Below are 7,448 nucleotides of genomic sequence, written 5' to 3' on the forward strand. Positions count from 1 at the left end.
GGCTGGTTGCGTTATTCATCAAAAAAATAAACGAAATTTTGAGGGTGAGGTTAAAATACAGGTTGAAATTATAACTTCTTCTTTGCAAATATAAGTTCCTTGATCGCTTCTTTCTAAACATTCTGGCTAAATCAGGAACTTTTTGAAAAGTTTTTACTTATGGTTAGATTGATTTATGAGGAAATTTTGTGAGTAAAATTTATAAATATTTCGAGCAAATTGGGTGAACTATGAAAAATATGTCAACGACCGCTGCGAAAACGAGGTAACGGCTGGAATGAGATTTTCACTCTGCAGCGGAGTGTGCGCTGATATGAAACTTCCTGGCAGATTAAAACTGTGTGCCCGACAGAGACTCGAACTCGGGACCTTTGCCTTTCGCGGTCCTCACAGCTTTACTTCTGCCAGTATCTCGTCTCCTACCTTCCAAACTTTACAGAAGCTTCACCGGGCGTGAGTCGTGCTTCGGTAGCTCAGTTGGTAGAGCACTTGCCCGCGAAAGGCAAAGGTCCCGAGTTCGAGTCTCCGTCGGGCAAACAGTTTTAATCTGGCAGGAAGTTTCATATCAGCGCACACTCCGCTGCAGAGTGAAAATCTCATTCTTGAAACATCCCCAAGGCTGTGGCTAAGCCATGTCTCCGCAGTATCCTTTCTTGCAGGAGTGCTAGTTCTGCAAGTTTCGCAGGAGAGCATCTGTAAAGTTTGGAAGGTAAGAGACGAGATACTGGCAGAAGTAAAGCTGTAAGGACCGGGCGTGAGTCGTGCTTCGGTAGCTCAGTTGGTAGAGCACTTGCCCGCGAAAGGCAAAAGTCCCGAGATCGAGTCTCGGTCGGGCACACAGTTTTAATCTGCCAGGATGTTTCATATCAGCGCACACTCCGCTGCAGAGTGAAAATCTCATTCTGGAAACATCCCCCAGGCTGTGGCTAAGCCATGTCTCCGCAGTATCCTTTCTTTCAGGAGTGCTAGTTCTGCAAGTTTCGCAGGAGAGCTTCTGTAAAGTTTGGAAGGTAGGAGACGAGATACTGGCAGAAGTAAAGCTGTGAGGACCGGGCGTGAGTCGTGCTTCGGTAGCTCAGTTGGTAGAGCACTTGCCTGCGAAAGGCAAAGGTCCCGAGTTCGAGTCTCGGTCGGGCAAACAGTTTTAATCTGGCAGGAAGTTTCATATCAGCGCACACTCCGCTGCAGAGTGAAAATCTCATTCTTGAAACATCCCCCAGGCTGTGGCTAAGCCATGTCTCCGCAGTATCCTTTCTTTCAGGAGTGCTAGTTCTGCAAGTTTCGCAGGGGAGCTTCTGTAAAGTTTGGAAGGTAGGAGACGAGATACTGGCAGAAGTAAAGCTGTGAGGACCGGGCGTGAGTCGTGCTTCGGTGGCTCAGGTGGTAGAGCACTTTCCCGCGAAAGGCAAAGGTCCCGAGTTCGAGTCTCGGTCGGGCACATAGTTTTAATCTGCCAGGAAATTTCATATCAGCGCACACTCCGCTGCAGAGTGAAAATCTCATTCTGGAAACATCCCCCAGGCTGTGGCTAAGCCATGTCTCCGCAGTATCCTTTCTTTCAGGAGTGCTAGTTCTGCAAGTTTCGCAGGAGAGCTTCTGTAAAGTTTGGAAGGTAGGAGACGAGATACTGGCAGAAGTAAAGCTGTGAGGATCGGGCGTGAGTCGTGCTTCGGTAGCTCGGTAGAGCACTTGCCCGCGAAAGGCAAAGGTCCCGAGTTCGAGTCTGGGTCGGGCACACAGTTTTAATCTGCCAGGAAGTTTCATATCAGCGCACACTCCGCTGCAGAGTGAAAATCTCATTCTGGAAACTTCCCCCAGGCTGTGGCTAAGCCATGTCTCCGCAATATCCTTTCTTCCACGAGTGCTAGTTCTGCAAGTTTCGCAGGAGAGCTTCTGTAAAGTTTGGAAGGTAGGAGACGAGATACTGGCAGAAGTAAAGCTGTGAGGACAGGGCGTGAGTCGTGCTTCGGTAGCTCAGTTGGTAGAGCACTTGCCCGCGAAAGGCAAAGGTCCCGAGATCGAGTCTCGGTCGGGCACACAGTTTTAATCTGCCAGGATGTTTCATATCAGCGCACACTCCGCTGCAGAGTGAAAATCTCATTCTGGAAACATCCCCAAGGCTGTGGCTAAGCCATGTCTCCGCAGTATCCTTTCTTTCAGGAGTGCTAGTTCCGCAATTTTCGCAGGAGAGCTTCTGTAAAGTTTGGAAGGTAGGAGACGAGATACTGGCAGAAGTAAAGCTGTGAGGACCGGGCGTGAGTCGTGCGTCGGTAGCTCAGGTGGTAGAGCACTTGCCCGCGAAAGGCAAAGGTCCCGAGTTCGAGTCTGGGTCGGGCACACAGTTTTAATCTGCCAGGAAGTTTCATATCAGCGCACACTCCGCTGCAGAGTCAAAATCTCATTCTGGAAACATCCCCCAAGCTGTGGCTAAGCCATGTCTCCGCAGTATCCTTTCTTTCAGGAGTGCTAGTTCTGCAAGTTTCGCAGGGGAGCTTCTGTAAAGTTTGGAAGGTAGGAGACGAGATACTGGCAGAAGTAAAGCTGTGAGGACCGGGCGTGAGTCGTGCTTCGGTAGCTCAGTGGTAGAGCACTTACCCGTGAATGGCAAAGGTCCCGAGTTCGAGTCTCGGTCGGGCACACAGTTTTAATCTGCCAGGATGTTTCATATCAGCGCACACTCCGCTGCAGAGTGAAAATCTCATTCTGGAAACATCCCCCAGGCTGTGGCTAAGCCATGTCTCCGCAGTATCCTTTCTTTCAGGAGTGCTAGTTCTGCAAGTTTCGCAGGAGAGCTTCTGTAAAGTTTGGTAGGTAGGAGACGAGATACTGGCAGAAGTAAAGCTGTGAGGACCGGGCGTGAGTCGTGCTTCGGTAGCTCAGATGGTAGAGCACTTGCCCGCGAAAGGCAAAGGTCTCGAGTTCGAGTCTCGGTCGGGCACCCGGTTTTAATCTGCCAGGAAGTTTCATATCAGCGCACACTCCGCTGCAGAGTGAAAATCTCGTTCTGGAAACATCCCCCAGGCTGTGGCTAAGCCATGTCTCCGCAGTATCCTTTCTTTTAGGAGTGCTAGTTCTGCAAGTTTCGCAGGAGAGCTTCTGTAAAGTTTGGAAGGTAGGAGACGAGATACTGGCAGAGGTAGAGGTAACGGCTGCCTAGCAGTGAACGGCAAAACTCCTTGGTTCCATAGCCATGGGTAGCGCGAAATAGGCGCGGCCTAAGTGCACGGGGGCGCATTGCTTCCTTTCATATACCGACAAAAGTGTTAACGCGTTTTGGCACTGCGCGATCAGTGTGGGTGCGACTTATCGTATTCATGTATTACTTATTTTGTCACTTTGGAATTAAGCTACAAATCGTACGCACCGCTCACTAACTTCAAGTGGACGAACCGAAAGTTAGAGGCATTTCTCAAATAAGTTAGTGGATTTGTAAACTTTTTATAGAAAAAATATACTGTAAGGTGTATGCTTCGCCGGCGATGGGTGAGGCATGACAGAATCTCTGACCAGAGAGTAGTTTATTGTTAGTTGTTGCTTGTCGCGAGTCTGCGCTTGTCTGCGCTAGTCTGCGCGAGTCGACAGTAGAAGCCAGTCAGCGCTTGTCGTAGCGAGTCTGCAGTTGTAGTCGGTCGGATACGGTAGTAGGGAGTCGGCATGCGTCGGCTGTGTGCTCTGGTCCCGACTCTGGAGGATGAGTATTGTTGTAGAAGGTAAAGAAGCAGCATTGCGCATATTTAATAATGTATGTTAATTGTAATTTAATTTGTTCAGAAAAAATGCCCCAATAATAATTTTTTATAAAGTTACTCTTTTGAAGAAAAGTATTCATTTCAATTTAAAGAATTTTTCCACTCTTTTGAAGAAAAAGCATTCATTTCAATTTAAAGAATATTTCCTATTCATTCCTTCCAAGAACCAAAAAAAATTATACGCCAGCATTGCACGAAGCTGTGACGATAGATAAGAGCAGATTTAGTTGCAGTTTATTGAGGTAAGAATTTTGCTTTTGTTATTCAGAGTACAGGGCCGAAGGTCAGCGCTGCTGTCCTTATAAAATTTACCAGATATTATTATTTCTGTTAGGAGGTTACATTTCGTTCATGGTTCATTATTAAATAATATTATTGTGTGGTTCATGGTCTAATTTTTCATTATTATTATCTGCGGGGAGGTTACAAGCTTAGAAAGTTTTGCACTGATGAACTTCAGAGGCGGAGGGATATTGGAAACAAGTGTGGCCATCCCGCTAATAACTTTGAGAGCTCATTTGGTTGCAGTTACGTACGTCTCGAAGTTGCTGCTTCTGGAACACGCTGCTAAGATATATGAGTGATACAGAGTTTTGAGAATTGAAGAAGGTTAGTCTCTGTCGCAACAGGTACTCATTCTGTAATCATCAGTCCACACATGCAGATGCTCACGTGGCACACAAGCGATTTGGTGGGTTGAACGCTGCGTCTGGGACTGTGTATAAGATGGCGGTCAGATTCTTGTAACAACTCACACAACCAGATACTAATGGTGAACTCTGTGGTTGTCGTTCAAATCCTGTATGGTGGTACTCATTAATTCTTTCATTACCGGTAAGGTCTTGCCACCATCATATTGTACAGATTAACTCTACCTTTGTGCGTGGTATGATCTCATTATTTCATCGAACTTCGTGACATCAAATTACTGTACACTCTCATCTCAATGCATACAGAGGAAAAAAGTTGCAATCCCAATGGACCTTGAATTTCATTTAAGTATTTAGAAACACAATAACTTCCCATGACGTTTTAAATGTGGAGGTACTAACACCATTCCCCGTTACTTGGGCTAATTTTGATAAGATATAAATACTTAATTTTCATCAAATTAATTTGCGTCTCCATTGAGTAACAATATTATTAAGTATATGGGTTCGTACGAGATGCGTATCTCACGTAGCTTCTTGTTAAGTGGACATTTGGTTCAGGTCTTGACCACTTCGTTGCGTTAAAATGGCTTTCTTGTACCAAGAATTATACGTGCACACACATGTCCTTCTGTTAAGCAATCAGAGTTCATTTTCATTAGTCGCGGAAATTTTTACTCATGAAAGGAAAATGTAAGAGAGACGTATCTTGAACAGCTGCATCACATCAACGAGCTTTCTTCGTAAAATACAAGTCTAAGATTAAAAAATCAAAGGGTGGATGAAACTCAAGTTTCTACCGCTATCGCTAACAGTTTTTCTTCCATCTATTGTATTGTGTATTTGTGGGTGCTAGGTCCCCCTGTCGACACATGCAGCGTTGTATGGTGAGATTCAGGACCTTGGAGAAATTTTTGCTGGGCATTTAAGTATTAGATTATTGAGGCTTAGACTACTGAGAATAAATATTTTGGAGCAGAATCTTAGGTGAATCAGGGCAAGAAGCCAAAGCTGCAGCAGAAAAGAGATGGGAGGGGTTAGTGTCTTAGGAAGTAAGAGATAGTGCTGTGGAACTGGTCACAGTAGGAGAGCCGTAATTGGCTCTGTGTAATTGTCGCCCTGGGTAGAAGTTCGACAATTTAAAACAGTGCAAGATGATCGACAGTCTGAAAAGTATGGATGAGCTATAGTGAAAGGAAGGTAATCTACAATATGTACAAGAACCAAGAGGGTACCATAAGACTGGAAAACCAAGAAAGAAGTGCTCGGATTAGTAAGAGTGTAAGACAAGGATTCCCGTCCCCTCCCCCCATCCTCCAACCCCCCCCCCCCCACCACACTGAGCCATGAAGCATGGAGAGCTGCATCAAACCAGGCTCTGAACTGAAGACCATAACAACAAGAAAGACAAGGATGTTATCTTTCGCCCCTATTGTTCAGTCTGTACATCGAAGAATTAGTGACGGAATCAAAAGAAAAGTTAAACAGTGGGATTAAATTTAGCGTGAAAGTGTGTCAATGATAAGATTCGCTGAAGATATTGATGTACTCAGTGTACGTGTAGAAGAAATACGGGATATGTAGAGTAAAATGCACAGTCTGATGAGTACAGAATATGGATTGAGAGTAAATTGAAGAAAGACAAAAGCAATGAAAAGTACCAGAAATGAAAACAGCCGCAACGAAGTAGATGAAGTTAAGAAATTCTTCTACTAGCAGCACAATAACCGACAACAGACACAACAACGAGTACATAAGAAGCAGAATAGCACTGACAAAAAGGGCATTCCTGGACAAGAGAAGTCTACTAGTATCAAACATATGCCATAGTTTGGGGAAGACATTTCTGAGAATGTACGTTTGGAGCACAGGGTTGTGTGATAGTGAAACATGGGCTGTGGGAAAACCAGAAAAGAAGGGAATCGAAGTTTTGAGACGTGGTACCACAGAAGAACGTTGAAAATCAGGATGTCAAATTAAACACCTTTCAGCCGTCTATTTTCCTAACTTACTTTATTTGGCTACCAGGTTCAGAGTTTTACTACGCTATCTTCAGGCCCCTGGTGGCGTAGTAAAACGCTGAAACTTGTAACCAAATAAAATATGTTTGGAAATTATATGGCTGAAAGATGTTTAATTTAATATCCTGTATAGAACAGCCGAGTCTCGCAACCATCTTTAAAAAGATGGACATACAGAGCGTTGAAAATCAGGTGGACTGCTAAGGTAAGGTAAGAGGAGGTTCCCTGCAGAATCGGCAAGGAAAGGATATGCGGAGAATAATGACAAGAAGACGGGAGAGGATGGCAGGACATCTGTTAAGGGCTCACGGAATAGCTTCCATGGTGCTATAGGAGCTGTAAAGGGTGAAAGCAGTAGAGGTAAACAGAGATTGGAATCCATCCAGCAAATAACTGAGTACGTGGTTTGTAAGTACTACCCTGAGATGAAGGAATTCGTAGTGTGCCGCATCAAGTCAATCTGAAAGCTTATTACTCAAATAAATAAATAAAAAATAATAAATAAAAATGTATCGAAATCGATGAGAACGATGTCGGTGCAGGGTAATGTTTAGTGGTATAGCGGGCAGTCAGAGAATGAGAGATAGCATAGAAAATTAGGGAAAAGACTGACGGATCCCTAAAATTAGTGTGTAGGATGAGGAGGAGCTGTATTTTCGCCCTCACTGCTGTTCATACAGAATTTTCGATACAAGTTCAAGGTTAAAAGGCACAAATTTCTTGTACGTTCTTACAAGGTACTGCTGGTCGACAAACAAAAGGTTTTCAAAGAGATCCGAGTAACGTCGATCAAGGAGTGATCAAGCCACCAATATAGAATATAACAGTCAACTTGCAGTATTTTCGAGAAAGGATGTCACAATTCGTCTAACACTAGACTCAAGCGAAATTGATATTATGATCAAAGACTGATCGATCGGAAAACTTAGAGGAATTACTGCAAAAATTCCATGAAGTACAAGTTTTCTCTTAGATCTACCTGCGTTGAAGCTACTGGCGGGCTGAGTTGGACACTTCTTGTCGCCAGC

General features: G+C 44.5%; 1 non-coding gene across 1 annotated transcript; it reads left to right on the forward strand.

Moving 5' to 3' along the window:
• The first annotated feature begins 1,063 nt into the window (after positions 1-1,063).
• On the forward strand, positions 1,064-1,138 carry Trnas-cga (transfer RNA serine (anticodon CGA)). The gene has a single exon. It is a non-coding gene; the product is annotated as a tRNA-Ser (tRNA).
• The last annotated feature ends 6,310 nt before the right edge of the window (positions 1,139-7,448 follow it).

This window comes from Schistocerca nitens, chromosome 6 (genome assembly GCF_023898315.1).
Source record: "Schistocerca nitens isolate TAMUIC-IGC-003100 chromosome 6, iqSchNite1.1, whole genome shotgun sequence".
Taxonomy (NCBI): Eukaryota; Metazoa; Arthropoda; class Insecta; order Orthoptera; family Acrididae; genus Schistocerca; species Schistocerca nitens.